Source organism: Mastomys coucha, unplaced genomic scaffold (genome assembly GCF_008632895.1).
Source record: "Mastomys coucha isolate ucsf_1 unplaced genomic scaffold, UCSF_Mcou_1 pScaffold21, whole genome shotgun sequence".
Taxonomy (NCBI): Eukaryota; Metazoa; Chordata; class Mammalia; order Rodentia; family Muridae; genus Mastomys; species Mastomys coucha.
The window spans coordinates 163,531,702-163,549,686 of NW_022196904.1; the positions used below are offsets into that span (position 1 = coordinate 163,531,702).

General features: G+C 43.2%; 1 protein-coding gene across 10 annotated transcripts in view; it reads right to left on the reverse strand.

The window, feature by feature from the left end:
* Sgms1 (sphingomyelin synthase 1) overlaps nt 1-17,985 on the reverse strand; it is a 266,886-nt gene that overhangs the window by 45,960 nt on the left and 202,941 nt on the right. Inside the window, exon 5 of one of the 10 annotated variants that reach the window (XM_031390095.1) lies at nt 11,961-11,999. The exons of 8 other annotated variants lie outside the window; for them this stretch is intronic. The gene's annotated coding sequence lies outside the window, so the exon portion shown is untranslated. Of the gene's footprint in view, nt 1-2,968; nt 3,091-11,960; nt 12,000-17,985 lie in introns of those variants that run through there. One more of the 10 variants, XM_031390099.1, reaches the window with a different exon arrangement.

The following is a 17,985-nucleotide window of genomic DNA, read 5'->3' on the forward strand; positions in this document are numbered from 1 at the left end:
AGAAAAAGTTTCTCACATAACACTGCCCAAGAAAATACAAAAAGGAAAAGAAAAGGTATCTTTTAAAACTGTGTAGTGATTTCTGTGTAGAAATAATCACAGAAAGCACTCAAAAAAAAAAAAAAATGATCCCAGCACTTGAGATGCTGAGGCAGATGGATCTTGGTGAGTTTGAGGCTGTCCTGGTCTATATAGTGAGTTCCAGGACAGCCAGAGCTACATACTTAGACCTTGTCTCAGGAAAAACAGACCCACAAAATACCACCACCACCACCACCACCAGCAGAAGAAGGGGCACAATTTGCCAAACGCAGAGGGTACACCAGGCACTCCAAACAGCAGCGAAAAATGTACAATACTTCACTGTTATTTCATATTAAGGAAAGAGCAAAGAGCAAAACAGACCATTCCGTTTGCAATGCAGTTGTGTTTTCCTCCACATCACTCCAGTCATAACATTCTGCCCCTGGCCTTGACCCCACTCCCGTTCCAGAATCAGACCATTCACACTCACTCTGCGTTACTGACACCCACAAGCAGAGCTGTGAGGTACATCCTTTTGCTACCTTGTAACAGGCAGTGTGCCCTTTAATGCTGGGTAAACAGAATAATAGCACAGGTAATTAACAATTATCTTTCACATGGTAAGGATCCCTCTGGATTCCCTAAAGTGAATTCAAATATATCACCCCCTTCTCTCAGACAATATCAAAATGTCCTTTAAGATGAAATGTTTTGGTTTATAAATTACTTTTCCTTCAAATACACTGTTTGGACTCTGAGTACGGCTGTAAACCATCTATGAACTTTGGGAATCTGGTGCTGTAATGAGCTCATTTGCCACCCACAGGAAAAGCAGCTGTTTTAAAGTGTGCTTTGACTCTTTCTGTTGAAGACTACCCTGTGTCAAAATGTGATGCAGGCAGGTATCACATTTAATATCTTATTAATATAAAATCCTTTCTATCCTGTGTGTACAAAGTAAGTTTCCCTAGTCTACTGAGGAACAAAAATACCTACTGGTTGGTTAGTTGAAAGTCTTCCATTTCACTGATGAAAGTCTACCACACCACACCACACTTAACATGACCCATGGAAGCAGACAAAGAACCTCATTTAGAGAACATGACCCTGGGGACTGACACCAGGTTTAAAATTAGCAACAACTTACATGCCCAGATAGGAGAAATCAAGTTCAAGCATCTCTCCCAAAATACACTTCGAGTGCTTCTTTGATAGCTAGTTAAGTTGAAACTATTTTCAGATCAGAGACCATTTAAGGGGACTTCTGAATGAATGGCTCTGCAGGGCATACTGTGGGCACCTGTGGCCATGGAAGCACTGCGCCCAGGTTGGTCCTGTACTCAGCTCTCTCCTTCTCACTTCATGGTCAAACAGGATGGAGGACTTCAAGGAAAGTGAGAGCAGACCTCCCCCTTTGCTCACCTACACCACACCAGCTTTGGGTCCTTTCTAGGCAGCAAATGTGCCAACTCCTAAAACTAAGCAATCATTCATTGGCTTCTCTCCTATTATCTGTGACTCTTTGGTTCTAAGATCTGGTAATCAAAACCATCTAATGCCCATTTTTCTGAACCTCTTTTTAACAGTTTTTCTTTAAACCAAACAGTTCTTAAATAACAGTTTTTTTAAAAACAAAAACAGAGACAAATAAACCCAGAGCTCAGCTGAGATCCTTTCTCAGGATGCAAAGCTTTGCCACAGCACAGAATCAGGTTGTCAAGAGACTGCCTTTGAGCTAAGGTATGAACCACCAGGGGGCAGCATCACAGTAATGAGATGACAGGCTGCCCCAGCAGCCACCAGGTTCTAAAGGACACTGGAACGTCCCTCCAACAGGAGTTCAACAAGGTAGTGAAACTGCAAGAGCTACAACCTCTGTTTCCTGGGCCATTCAACTAACACTTTCTTCCCAGTCCCTTTATGATTTTAACGTTACATATCATTAGCAATATAGTTCTTTTTATATAGCCAAGTTACCCTGCAATCTCACAAGACCATTTCTAGGACCCCAAGGAAATATAAAAAGCCTAAATAACAGAGCTCATCATTTACTAGAGAGATGAGCCCTAAGAGGTTCATTGCAAATTCATCCTTGTCTTATATAACATTTTAGTAAGTTTTATCTCTGTACAATGAAATGAGACCGTTAAATCAATGGTGATTACTAACTTACAATTAAATTATAAACATATAAGCTGTAAAAACTCATTAACAAAAAGTATGCTAAAATAATTTTAAATAGGTAAGATTTCAAGAAGCACAGGTAGGCTGCTCTCTGTCTGTATGAAGACCTATGTGTCCGTCACTATGGTGTGGAACGTGGAAAGAACAGAAGTTCAAAGTAAGTAGCAATGTTTTCTCAGATCCGCAACTGTTTAAAGTCTCTACCAGTAGCACAGGTGGTACAACTGTATAAATCACAGTTTTAACGCTAAGGCAAAAAACTCCAAAGTACAAGATCAGCAATATATCACAGGACAAGATGTTTGTTTAATGATACAGATCACAAATATGAAATGCTCTTCAGAATCTGATAAAAGTTTAAATAAACAGGGCTTACAAATCTTCTAGTTGTATACGTATATAAAACACGTACCGTGTATTGGGCTAGGGAACACACACACACACACACACACACACTCGCATTATGCTTTGGTTACTGAGTTGGCAAAGATGAACCATCTAAACAAGAGACCAAAGTCCCGGGTCTGTGCCTTCCACGGCTGAGCAGGCCAGGAAACCATCCCTCATTTCCACTTCAATCACCAAGGTTCAGGCAACACTACACTTCACCAGACTGGCCTCCATGCTGTACCCGTGCAGAGCCCATCCCCCTAAAGCCCTATCAGTGATTCGCATCTTTGAAATCATGTTCTTCGAACACAATGCATACTACATGGCTACATGTCGCACAAGCCCTTTCTGTCTTATGACTGAGACTCACCTCCATAACTGTGCTACCATGGTCCGTTTCCAGTTACTGCTTCAGAGCTGTGTGCAGACCATAATTACACCATTTCTTGCTTTTAAATCTGTTTTAACAGGTGCCTTAGTCACTGTTTGTTGCTGTAAAGAGACATCATGACCAAGACAGCTCTTAGGAAAGAATGCATTTAATTGGTGGCTTGCTTACCGTTTCAGAGAATGGGTTCATTATTATCATGGCAGCCTGCATGCAGGTTCTGGGGCAGTAGCAGAGACCTACGTCAGGATTTGGAGGAAACACTGGGTGTGGCTTGAAGTTTGACTATAGAAACCTCAGAGCCCACCCCAGTGACACACTTCCTTCAACAAGGCCACACCCACTAATCCTTTGAAATAGTGCCACTCCCTATGACTAAGCATTTGAATAGGAGCCTAAGGGGCCATTCTTACCCAGACCACCACAGCAGGAAAGGTAAAAAGCTGAGCATTCTAGGCATCTGTTCAAGGCTTCCTTACACCTTTAAAAAAATGCATTGTATTTATTATTTTGTGTGGTTGTGTGTAGGCATATGCCCACCATGGGTATATGTGGAGATCAAAATACAACTCATAGGTTACCTTCTTCCACCCGGTGAGTCCTAGGTACTGAATGCAGGTCCATCTGGCTAGGTGGGTAAGCAACTTTACCCACTGGACTATCTTCTGGGCTTATTTATTTCTTTTTGTCTCTCCATATCACTCCCTCTTCCACTCTTCTTCTTAAGTGAGAGAGGTCTCAAGTAGCCCAGGCCAGCATCAGACTCCTGTGTGACCTGGGATGGCTCTGAACTCCTTGGCCACTGCCTCTACTTCATCGAGGGGATTACAGCTTTTGGCACTGATTTTTGTTTTTCTTTTTTTCTTTCTTTTTTTTTTTTTTTTTTTTTTGACTACTGCAGATTGAAACATGGCTTTGTGTATGCCGGGCAAATGTTCTACCAACAGAGAACTCCTTCCCCAGAAAAAACAAAAAACAAAAAAACAAAGAAACAAACCACCCTTAATTTCTTCACTTTCTAGAAGGAATTAAGCATCCCACTGCTTTTCTGAAAGAAAAAGCTCAAGGAGGGAGCCTGAGTTTTCATTCTTTGTTATAAGGGAACACAAAAACTGGCATTACACAAAAAATTATTGATTATCAATAATATTGATTATTTAATCCGATGAATTAAAAACTGAACACTGCAGCTTTTCTAACTGTATGCATACTTATCTTTTACAGACCCTTTTCAATGCTATCTAAATCCTCTTAGGCAGCCTCATCTAATCGGATCCTAAGGGTTAGGGATGCAGGGCAGTCCCTGGGCACTTGTCTAGCCTTTGCAAGGCCCTCGGCTTAGAGAAAGGAGGGGAGGGGGGAAGGAGGGAGGGTATTAGAGCATGTAGAGGAAGGCAGAATTTAGCACCTTAGGATAGCAAACAACAGCTTTTCAAAGTATGCTGGGAACTACTTCCTTACCCTAAAATGAGAATGACAGCCCTGTGGGTATCTATTACGAGCCACGTTTCACTTACACAGCAGAGAAACCATACCATATACTTAAGAGGAGAGTCATCCTCAGAGAGTTCTGGGTTTAGAGAGCTCAGTGCATACCACAGAGAGAGCCCGTTCATTGAGGGGACTTGATCAGCATTCAGGGAAGAGATTACCAAAGGCTCTGGCAGGGCCAGTGTCACATCCATTACACTAAGACACAGCTCGCACGTATCTATTTATACATGTAATGAGCTTTTTTCCCTTTCAGAGAGCCAGCATCAACGGGGCTAAGGATTGAAGATTACACCACTTACAAAGCACCTACTGTGTACAAATGGCTGTTGCTGGCATTCTGTATGTCCCAGGGATAAGTATGCCATAGATTTTACCTAACTACATTAAAATGGCGAAATGGAATTCCTGCTCTTTTAAAAACTTTGCCCTTCTACATGTTTCCTTTATCTTAGTGACAGGAGATCTCACTCACCTTCTCTGGCAAAATGTGCACATGCCCAACATCTCACGACCCCCTCCAGTCTACGAGAGCCCACCCATCAGTTTTTCCTTGAGACAAAATCAATCACCCATAACACTCCTACTGCATGGTCTTCCCACTTCCCCCTTAACCACTTACTACGCCTGCGTTCAGATCCTGTGGGTTGTAGTAGCCTTTAAAGGAAAAGCTTGAGACTCTGTTGCACTCAGTGTCCCTTCTCGGTCCCTGTCACCTATGTACCCACCACCTCTCTCAAGGTCCCTTCCAGCCATGCTGGTGTTCATTTGCTTGCCCTACTAACTGCACTGGCCACCTGAGCAGGTCTCAAGTACACCAGGCGTGCTCCACTCTCATGCTCCCTCTCTCCGGGTCTTTGCACTTGAGGCGCCTCTCGGAATATCCCTCCCCAGGTATCCTTATGATCCAGTTCACCACCTTGCTTCAATATTTTGGTGCAGATACCCTTCACACCAACGGGACCCCTCTAAGCCATCACTTTTCATACTCCCACTGTTTCTATTTTTATCTCCTTAATATCTTTGTAGCCTGAGGCTCTTCTTTGACTAGAATGCAGAGTCCAACTGGAATGCAGGCTGAGGAAGGTGACAGGCCTCACAAAGCCTGTGCTGGCTCATATTGATGCCAATTTGAAAGACCCTAGAATCACCTAGGAGACAAATCTCTGGGGTATCAGAGAGCGTGTCTCCCTGAGGTTCACTGAGGTGGTAAGACCCACCACAACTGTGAGGAGCACCATTCCATGGACAGGGGTCTCTGGTGGAAGAAAAAGGGGAAATGGAGCAGAATACCGGTGCTCACCCTCTTGACTGTGGCTGCAAGGTGCCTAGCTGCCTCCCGCTCCTGCCACCATGGTGGCCTGTACCTTGACCGGTGTATAGAAGTCAGCCCTTCCTTGAGTCACCTTTGTCAAGGACTTTTGTTACAGCAGTGTAGCTAACATATGGGTACCTGCTAAATGGAGCAGCTCTAGAGAGCTCCCTGGGAAGGTTCTGACATGATCTGCTTTGCTGATGGAAGGGTCACTCCCACCGTCCCACCCCCTACAGCCTTTTAGACTAAATGGTCTCATTCTGTAGCTTGGGCCTGCCCGCAACTCAGTGACATGGTTGACACAAAGTAGGTTGAGATTTGATGGGCCCTGGCTGGTGTCTGCCTTTCCTGTGGCTGCTATAACAAAGAACACAAACTGGATGGCTTTGAAACAGGAAGTTATCCTTAGTCTGGGGGTTAGAGGTCTCTAATAAAGGTGTGTGTGGGGCGGTCCTAACTCTCACCCCTCTTTCCCTCAGCTGTAGAGAAAGAGCTACTCGCTGCCACACAAGCATATGCTGCCTGTTGGCATCCCATGATGCTCTTCAGCTTGGGGTGTGGTCATTCAGCCATCTACCTTTGCCTTTACACTGCCCGTGTGCCAATTCTCACCCTGCCCAGCGTAAGGTCACATGCACTCACACGCCCACCTCTTCCCTAGAAGAGGCTCTCATGTGATTAGTGGAGTCATTTCTGTGTCTTTCCTCACATTTCTTCCTCCATAAAGCCAGACAGCCCTCCCCTTTTCACACCTGGTGCACACCAGAAAGAGATAAGAAGGAAAAAAAAATAAGAAGCCCACTTCACTTGTTTCATTTAAAACAAGAACCACAACTAAGCATTTTAAGTCTAGTTACACACTATGAACAATCTAGCCAGTAAACTGCATGTTCTTTTGTATAAGCACAGAGCTGGCAAGCAAGCAAGGTCTGACACTGACATGTCAGAAAATCTGACCCCGGCCAGTCTCTCCCTTTACAGCCAATCCCAGCAAAGGTCTGAAATGTTTAACAAAGCCCAGGGAATACACACCATTTACTAATCTGAAGGTTTTGTTCTTTAAAAAAAAAAAAAAAAGATTTATTTATTATTATATCTAAGTACACTGTAGCTGACTTCAGACAGAAAAGGGCATCAGATCTCATTACGGATGGTTGTGAGCCACCATGTGGTTGCTGGGATTTGAACTCAGGACCTTCAGAAGAACAGTCAGTACTCCTAACCGCTGAGCCATCTTTCCAGCCCCTGAAGGTTTCATTCTTTTGTTTGTTTGTTTGTTTGTTTGTTTGTTTTGAGACAGGGTTTCTCTGTATAGCCTTGGCTGTCCTGGAACTCATTCTGTAGACCAGGCTGCCCTAGAACTCAGAAACCTGCCTGCCTCTGCCTCCCAAGTGCTGGAATTAAAGGCGTGCGCCGCCACCACCACCCGGCTGGTTTCATTCTTAAGTACTGCACTGTAATATGCAATTTTCAGCTGAGCAGAACAGCAGTTTGCCCAGAAAAGGCTCTTACTACCTGAAGAATGGATGAATCCATATGGCGAGTTGTTACTGGTGGCGAGTGAGTCTGAACAGATCTTTTTACTACCTCAGCTCCCACCTAAAAGCCTACTATATACCAAACAAGTACCCCCAAGAATGCCAGAATAGCACACTGCATGTGGGTTAACAAAATACCCCCAAAGTTTCTATGCCCAACAGTGTACTAAACAACGACCATTCAATCACTACGCATCCCAGATTGTAAGAAAAGCATGCTCTAGCCAAGAAAGGGAGGAATTGTATCTTTTGGAATAAGCAAGTCCTACTTGGAACTAGGACATAAGGAATGGAATGAACCAATGTCTGAAAAAGCAGGCGAGTCTGTGTCCAGTTTAATTTAAAGCAACAGTAAAACGCTGGTAGTTTAAGGAAGGCAAGGCACCAAAGCCTTTCTCTTAAGGGCTGGGACAGGCCTGGGGGAGCCTGAGTATGACAGGGACCTGTTCTACCCCTGAGCATGAGCCTCGTGTCACTCATCCAAATCTTTTAATATTTATGCTTCAGAATTTTTATTTCTTAATTATGGAATATGTTTAAAAAATGAGGATAACTATTCAGAAATGTTCATAGAGGAGGGCATGACAGTGCACACCTATAATCCCCAGCACTTGGAAAACTGAGGCAGGGGGATGGCAAGTTGTAAGCTAGCCTAGCTTACAAAATGAATTTCAGGCCAGTTTGGGGTACATAGCAACAGCCTGTATCAAAACATACACATACACACATGTGCGCACACATGTATGCACACGCATGTGCACACATATGGCCACAGAATGTTCAAGGCTGCATGCACTATTTTTAAGAGAGTCTTTTTTTCCTCAAGCATTTCATCCATTACATTACAGTCTAGTGCTGTGGTCTAGCAATTGAAGGTGCCCCTTCACCATGAAATACGCATCATCTGAATGAATGTACTGTGACTTGCACATGGCAACCTGTCATAGGGCTCATTTTAAGATGTATTTTCTTAGCACAGATAAGTGGACACATACACTTACATTTATATATGTACATGTCCAGAAACATAGAGACTCTATGTAGGAAGATGGGTAGACAATGGGAGAGAACACAGAATTCTAGTTTTTTACACATGATTTATATGTCACAACTAGATACCATTCTATTCTTTGAAAAAAGTAAGGGCTGGAACACAGAGGGAGAGCAGAAGGAGGGAAAAACAGAGCAAGAGTTGCCTAAAAATTCAAGTCCAGGTGATATGTCCCTTTAAATGTGAGTGACCACCTGGAACAGTGACAAGGCTGCCACGGGCTTACCATAGCCTATCTTCTTGGAAATCTCCATTGCTGGGACACTGGATAAACCCTGTTAATACCAGCAGTCTTGGCAGGGCATCAAGGAAGCTGGTGAGCAGCTGCCTCCCCTAAGACCACAGCAGGCATTTTCATTACCAATCCAGGGGAGAGAGCTCTTTTCTTCTAGAGCCCTGAGACTTTCTCAAGTGCCAACACTCCAGTGCTCTTCAGAAAGACTCGGCAGGCCACCAAGATCTACCAGAGTCCACAGACAGACTCTTCTGGTCCCATCCTAGACATGGAGACTCAGGTTTCTAGATACAGATTTAGAACAAAAAACAAAACAAAATCTACCTTAATGGCTGCGGTGGCGCACGCCTTTAATCCCAGCACTCAGGAGGCAGAGGCAAGTGGTTATCTGTGAGCTGGAGGTCAGCCTGGTGTACAGAGTACACTGTAAAACTCTATCTTGAAAAAAACAAAACAGGAACAACAGAAAACTTCTCCTACTATTGCAAAAGTAGTTAAAGACAGCAACCATGAGCTTTAGAGAAGAATCTGACCTGGCCTGCCCAATCTGCAGCAGGTCCCTAAAAACCCAGACTAGAAAGATGCCTGATGTTCTTAGTTTGTCTGTGTGACTAAGGCTCCTCTAAGGTCATGAGACTCAGTGTAGAAACCTTCATGCTGTCACCTATTTGTCCCCAGCCCCACCTGGGCACTATGCAAGGCTGCACTGGACTGAGACATGAATGACTCAGAGACCATTTGGAACCCAGTACCCAAACATTAACCCGCTGCCTCCCCGGACCCTCAATACTGAGACTTAGTTACTAACATTCACATTTATTTACTATAGGCTGTGTTCAAGGTGTTGAGTGGACTGGTCTTCTTATTAAAACGGATGAACATGAGGACAAATATTTAACTAAGAATTTAAGACCTAGATGTTGGGGAAATTGCTCAGCTGGTAAAGTGCTCGTCATACAAGCAGAAGGATCTATCTGCGTTTGAATCCTTAGCACTCAGAGTGAAGAGAGGTTATAAGAGACACTCGACATTGACTTCTGGCTTTCACTGCTAGACACATGGGGCACACACAAATAAAACAGGAAGACTAAGTCCTATCTGTGGTATAGGAGACACTGACTAAGAACTCTGCAGGACCACTGGGGGGTGGGGGGGGGGGATGTTCTGAATGCACGTAAGTGCTGCAGGTGCTGCTGGGAGCTCCTCCTTGTCACAGTGAAATATCCCATCTCTTGTGCTTCAGTGAGACAGTGGGCAGACAGCTGAAAGAAGAGACAATGCAAGGCGACTTTGTGTGTTTCTTCCATTACTATTTTCAGCTCATTTCAGATTAAATTGCTCTTGGTGTTAAGGACCTGCTTTTCCTCGTTATCTGAAGTTAGCAGCTTTCAGTTTGAGATGATGAATGCTCTACAAATGGACAGTGTCCATCACCGCTGTGAATTCCCACCACCGCTGCTATGGTATGCATGTGTCATGCGTTCCACAGGCTCCTGTGTTTAAACGCCTGGCCCTTGATCCCTTTAGGGAACAGGGCCTATAGGGGAAGTAGCTACCGGAGGGTAATTCTGATGTGTTCTATCCTGGCCCTGGCTCCCACCCTCTTCTTTTAAGTTCTCTCTGTTGGGTATAGAAGTGAGAAAAGTAACTACTGCTCGATCGTACAGTAGTAACTACTGCTCGATCGTACACTAGTAACTACTGCTCGATCGTACACTAGTAACTACTGCTAGATCGTACACTAGTAACTACTGCTCGATCGTACACTAGTAACTACTGCTAGATCGTACACTAGTAACTACTGCTAGATCATACACTAGTAACTACTGCTCGATTGCTGCAATCTGGGGTTGGGAAATCTAGCTGAGTGGAAGACTAGCAAGCAGGAGGCCTCAGCTTTGGTCTGCAGCCAAGCAGGGGCTGGGTTGGAGGGGTGAGGTAAAACGTTTTCACTAAAAGAAAAGTGCTTCTTTGTAAAATGAACTATAACCAGCAAACAAGCCAAGGAGAGAGAAAAGAATCCAGCCATGGTAGACCAGGGCAGGCTCTGTGGATAGCTTACCAAAGGGAACTACCCCACCCTTGGCCATTCCTCCTCTTCCCTTTTCCAGGGCCAGAGGGCAGTGAAGGGAGACACATGGTTCAGGAGATAATGAAATTCCCAGTTGGCTAGGTAGTTTAGCACCCCCCCGCACCCCCCCCCAATGCATGGTCAAGAAGGAAGAAGTGCTTTGGGCACTCCCATCCTTTCACCTCCCCAGACTCCTGCCCCCAGCTTCCCACCATCCCTTCACCACCTCAGCTCTTCTGCACCACAGCCAGAAAACTCAAGGACAGGAAGGTAATTTGTTTCTTTTTCCTTTTCCAAAACCTTTCCTGACACAACTGAAGTTGAAACAACACGATAAAATCAGACAGTTAGATTGTGTCTGCACAATCACATATATTTTCTCCTAGTAACCTTGTGAATTAAAAATTGGGATTGTGGGGCTGGTGAGATGGATCAGCGGGTAAGAGCACCGATTGCTCTCCTGAAGGTCATGAGTTCAAATCCCAGCAACCACATGGTGGCTCACAACCACCTGTAATGAGATCGGACGCCCTCTTCTGGTGTGTCTGAAGACAGCTACAGTGTACTTATAATAAATAAATACATAATAAATGTTTAAAAAAAAAGAATTGGGATTGTATGGGCTGGAGAGATGGCTTAGCCATTAAAGGCTAGGCTCACAACCAAAAATATAAGAATTGGGATTATATATGACTTCTGACCCATGTGTTTCAGTTGGCTCCAGCCGGTCTTGGAAAATAGTCTAGTTCTGGAATGAGTACTCTTGTGTTCAAGTTGCTTTCTTGGGAAATAATTAGGGACATGGAAAGTGCCTGTGGTGTTCCATATTTTAAGTTTTAGTGAAGCTTATATTCAGCAAGTGTCCTATACAATTATGCTTTTCTCGTCTGTTGGCTGGCTTGGCTTTGCAAGACAGTGTCTCACTATCCAACACTACCCTGGAACTTGCTGTGTAGACCAGGCTTGTCTCAAACTCACAGAGGTCCTTTTACTGTTGCCTCATGATTGCTAGGATTAAAGGCATGTGCCATCATCATGCCCAGCATGATCCTGCTTTGGAGGTAATATATCTTAGATACACGTGTATAGAAAGCAAGGACTGGAGTCTATGTTCCACGTTGCTAATATCTCTTCTGACTTTATTCTGCATAATTTCATAGTTCAAATTTTATAATAAACACATTACTTTCATAATCAATAAAGGCTATGAAAAATGGATACCCTAAAGGTGGTGCCTTCCCCAAATATAACTACACACATACACGTTACCTACCTTCTCTACTCCAGAAAGCTCTGCACGTGTGCGCTCATCCTGCGTGATAGGCAGAAAGTGAGAGTCAAGGCCCAGTGAAGTGACAAACTAAATTTAGTAGACGGATCTGAGTTACACATCTCAGTGACAACCCCTGAAATAGGCTGGTCTTACAAAACTAAAGTACACAGGCTTATCACTCCGGGCTTCCTGGGGCACCGAGTTCTATCAAATGCTCCCAGGAATCACGTGTTATTAAATGGAGTGCCTCTGTTGGCTATGACGCAATGTCCTGGCAAACAGCAGTTGTGTCTCTACGAAACTTGGAATGCCCACAAATCAGAGACAGAGGTCAACCTCCCTTCCTCTCCTTTTCTTTGTGTTCTTTTCAGTGTTGATTTGAGCCAGGGATTTATGAAGTCCAGGATGGGTTTCAACATGAGGCTCCCAGCCTGTCTCAGCCTCTCAGGTGTAGGATTAAAAGTATGAGCCATCATGCCCTGCTTAAGGTCAAAATCCAGAAACACAATTATTAACCGCTGAAATCACAACAACCTCACATAACAAAGAATCAAAAATTTGCAATAAAAACATTTTCACCGACAGACTTGAAATTATGAAATGTAATTTTGTAATATTGTTGAATTAATCAAAGACTTTAGGTAATCATGCTGCACTGCTGAAGATAAAAAAGGCTTACTCCAAGGCTAGCCCACATAGTTGCCAGGATTAATCACTCTATTGCTTAGAAAGACAAAGGCAAAATTTCTCTTTATATTTCTCCTATTTCTCCTTTCACAAAGTTTAAAAATAATTCTACTTGTCAGGGTTTCAGTTTCTATGGAATTTTCTTTTAAACTTCCAGTCTCCTTTACAGCCTAACATCTTAAAACAAACACACAGGCTCTTTCTCGTGGCAGCTATCCATTAAGAGAACAGAGAGATGGCCTCCTCCCTGGTACATTGCATAAACAGTGTAATCCAACCAGAGGGGAAACTCAGACTGGGAGGAAAATATTATCTGAGGAAACAGACAAGGTTTTATTTTCCTAGGTAAAAGTTTACCTGTTTGGTTTGAACTCCAAAGAGCAGTGCATCACAGGTCTGTCACGAGTTCCTGAGTACAATGTTTTCTAGATATGGCTCTATTTATGTTCATAAGATACCGAGTCCTTACAAAGCACGTGTTATCATATTTATGCTTTCCTTTGTTTTCAGTTGGCACAAAGATTTTCTTTTTCCAACATAAAATAAAAGCTACCAAATGGCCATGGGGTTTGGCTCGGGGAGATGCTTGCAACATGCTTATAATTACACATGGATGGCCTTAAAACATTAGTGCTAAACATGGCACTAAATGATGACTGAAATCCTGTTCCATTTATATCTTGAAGTAACTGTGAAATGGGGTAGGACTTTTGGAGGTGATTGTGTCATCATGATAGAGACCTCACAGGTGGAACCAGTGTTCATACAAATATGAGACCCAGGAGGGTTCCTGTCCCTTCTACCACAAAAGGGCTTGGTGCTAATAGCCTCTGAAGATGCTGCACTGGCCACTGAGCTAGCCTTCGACTTCTTTCCTGCCCTGAGGATGGGCAGACAATCCTATTCTGTATGGCATTTTTATAGTAGTAGGGGTGGACTGGGACTCACCTCTTCAATACTTGGCTAAATATTTTTCTTCCCAGGTGACTACAATTTTGAAAGAGCTCAGTTAGGCTGTCTCAAAGCTGAGACTTTTGTTACAGAATCAGAAAACAACAGTAAGTAACATTATCCCGCTGAAGGTGTACTATCGCTTTCCCCTGTCCTTCTGAAAACAATGTTCTTAAAGTTGCATGAACAGTATAGGAGACCGAGGTATACCCTTTATTAGCTTTGTGTCAACTTAAGAGAACCATGGTACAATGACTAAAACCAGGAACTGAACATTAGAGTCTCAAGGATACATCCCTTGCTCTTTCAATTTCACTAACTCCTCTACGCTCATGATCTGGGCAAATCTTAACAACACAGTATTCTTTTTTTTTTTTTTTTTTTTTTTTTTTTTAGTACAATCTTACAATTGTTCTTTTATTAAAGCAGAGAGAATACAATAATACCATGTATTTAAATGAGAGACTTTTTAGACAAGAATTACCAGAAAACAGATGTCATACTTGAGTATCAACTACCTTGTAATTGAATGCGTATTTATATTTTTAAGTCTATTTTACTTGCATCCATTGTGCCTCTACTGCTTCAGTTTAAATGTTCCCCACCAAAAATCCTCATGAAAAAAAAATGAGAAGCAATCTGTTACTAACTCAGTTTAGTATTCTCCCGACACTCATATGGAAGTAAGGCTATAATTTCAGAAAATTAAATGCTGAAGTGATAGCTCAGTGGTTAAGAGCATCAACTGTGCTCCCAAAGATCCTGAGTTCAGGTACCAGCAACTACTTGACTGCTTCTAGCCACCTAAACTGTCAGTTTGTGCCTTCTCTAGCTATAATGAACAACACAGTATTCTTTAGTGTTTCTGTTAGTTGGGTCCATCAAGTTTTCTCCTGATTCCACTAGGGCCTTGCACTCAGGCTAGGGTATCCAGAAGTGAAATGTGTCCCTATTTAGTTATCCTACCAAGCGCAATACATACTGGCCAGTTGCCATTGTACTGTTTTATGATGCTCATTTTGATTCCATGGTTCAACTTTTTAACTGGAAGAAGTAACATTATCCCGCTGAGGATATATTATGTCTATATTATTATGGAAAATTGGGAACAAGATGAAAGTTTTGGAATTGGGTCCAATGACCTTTCTATCAATTCCTGCCACCAACCACAGAGTGGGAAAGTCTGTTTTATCTTCTGTCCTCTTCTGCTCAGTATACTATAAAAACAAAGCTAGTGCTGACTTTAAAAACACGGAAAGCTGCCAGCAACTATAGCTCAGCGCTGCTCTGTGGCATCACACATTACTATTACTTTCTGAGTGACTTACTTTCACGGATGAGCCAAAATAAAGGAATGTTAGATGGAGTGGTGTGGTTTGATCTGGAATCTTCTGAATGGGTTCATGGTTTGCATATGTACTCTCTAGCTTGTACGGCTATTTTTGGGGGGGGGTTCAGAAAGTTCAAAAATAGGGCCTAACTGGAACAAGTAGGTCAGCAGAGTGGGGATCCTTGGCAAGCTATTAACCACATGCGTCATGTTGTGGATAGTGGTCTTCGGACTCAAGTCCCAGATGCCACGATATTCTTGCTCCAGGGACTGACACCACTGGATAGAGCCCCAATAAGCTGGTTGGGGCAGTCAAGAAGCAACATCACATTTCACAGCTTACTCCAGTGTTTTCTTTGGTTAAACAGCTGGATAATAAGAGCCATTCATGAAATGTGAAGGCATTCATGCTGGGTTTCTGGCACATTAAAGGCATGTTATTATGCAGAAACACAGAAGCAGAAGTTAATGTCTGCTCTCTGCCACAGACAGCTTTCCTACCATGATCTGCAAGTACCCAAAGGCAGATCATGATCACCTTTAGAGACTTTTGCTTGGTGTGCCTGTTATCGCTGTAGCCCTTAAAACTCAGCCGATACACAGCAAGCAAGCATCTTCAGTTATTTGCTTCAGAGTTGCTGTATTTTTCATCTGCTTTCCAATTACTCACTTTGAAACCAATCACAAAATCAGGTATGAGGAACAAAATACCCAAGAGTAAAAGAAATGTCAAAAGTATTTTTTTTTTCAGACAATCAGGCTCAAATTCGACTCTGTTACGACAATAATGGGGACACTAAGGCAAAGGCCCTGACTATGATCATAGTCTGCCTTTGGCTAGTTACAGAGAGTGGCAGCAACCAATGACATGGAGAGTCTGTGATGGTATCGAACGGATTCACAGGGCGCTGTGCTTGCTCCCATCTCGTGCGGAACATGGGATGGGTATCAAAGTCTAGCTTCTCTGAGCTTCTCCAGACCCTTTGTCAGGTGCTTTGAATTTCCCCAATATCAGATACAACAAGCACAAAATACAGAGGAAAGAGCACATTGCAATTTCCAAACACTTCCCAAACAGTGCAAAGCGTATCCGGGAACAATGTGCATGGGGCGAGGGGGTGGGGTAGGGTAGGGGGTGGGGGTTGGATAGGGAAGTGGCAAGGGATAGAGACCTAAAGCACTAGCACCCCACTTCTGTCCTGCAGCTCCCACTGCTCTCTGACTTATAAGGATGGCATTTTAACACTTTCCATTCTTGCACACCTACTGTGAGACCTGATTAAGAAATAGAGAAATCTTTTAAAAAACAGAAATACTGCGTGGCTCATCATCGTACCAGGAGATAGTAAATTGATAAATAATAAATTTGTAAGATAAACAATTTCCTGGTGGATTGTGATGCTCCAAAATGAAATCCAAGCAGTTTAGAGACTGGGGAAGGGCCGCTGTGAGGTTGACACTATCCTGGGCTACATGATGAGTTCAAGACCACCCTGGTCTACAAAATGAGGCCATCCCAATAGTAAAAAATAAAACAACCAAACAACAAAACACAGCTTTCTGTCTATGAAATTAGAAAACCAAAAAGGACCCGGTGATGTCCATTTAGAGCAGTGGTTCTCAAACTATGGGTTGTAACTCCTCTGGGGGGGTGTGTGTCAAAATGATCCTTTCCCAGCTGTGGCCTGAAACCGTCAGACAACACAAGATTCATAACAGTAGCAAAATTACAGTTATGAAGTATCAATGAAAATTATTTGATGGTTGGGAGTCACCACAACATGAGAAACTTTATTAAAGGGTTGCAGCATTGGGAAGGTTGGGACCCACCGATTCAGAGTCTCAGTATCCTAAGCTATAATTTTTTATGAGCTTAAAAATGATAGATGACTTAGATTTGGGCCACCCTCTAAAGCAGCACCATATAATAGGTACCTGACTGTCCTCTGATTCCATCCGGTGTGGAGGCGGCAGTCGTGCCATGAGTCTACACTCAGAGTGGTCTTTCTGAGGAGACCATCTGATCTAGGACTAGTCACAGGATACTGATGGCAGAAAGGACACTTCCATACCATGACCGGGCCACAGTCCAGGTGTCATTTCAGAATTAAAGCGAAGGAAAAGTCAACTGACAAAAGTAAATAATTGAACAGCAAAGACAGGAGTAAATTATGAGGGTAAGATGGTATGCTATCTAAGATCTCCTCTGAAGTACAATCTCCTTGTACTTTAGAGACCAAGGGGAGAAGAGTAGGAGCGAGAAGGAGAATCACAGAACATTTGCGCCAATATTGCAAAATAAAGATATCAGTCTTATTTCACTACCTGACATTTACAAACTGTCATCATATAAGCTCTGTCTAGTCTTTCATGATCTACTGGTCCCCTACTGTTCCAAGAGCATTACAACCCTTAAGCATGATTTAAAACTGGTTACACTGGAATTTTAGCCGTCTTATACTCAATTTGATTGAAAATAATATACACATGCACATAAAGTGCTAGAAAATGTTAAGAAGAAAATTAGCCACAAGACCTAGAGAGGAGGAGATTGATCGCAAAAAATTAAGCCAGTGCTTCTCTAGTGCCACTAAGCAAACAAGCCATCATCACAGGAAGCCAATGTCCCTGTCACCAAACCTTGGGCATCCGACCCTCCGGGACTGCTCCCTAGTCTCTAGCCAACCACACAACCACCTTTGATCACACCGAGTCCCAATTCTGGAAGTGCGTACATGTCAGCATGGCCCAGACCAACTTTCACCCACATCCACTTCCTCAATCTAAACAAACCAAGTCAGACAATAGTGAAAAGAGAAAAGAAAGGTGAAAAGATCAAACTCCATGGGCAAGGATGCCTTGTGTCATGCTGAAATTATGGAGGCACAAGGCATAGACGCAGCACACCATCTGTCGAGCAAGTGCACACTAATTTTGGTTTTTTTTTTTTTTATTTTTTTGGTTTTTTTTTTGAGACAGGGTTTCTCTGTGTAGCCCTGGCTGTCCTGGAACTCACCCTGTAGACCAGGCTGGCCTTGAACTCAGAGATCCACCTGC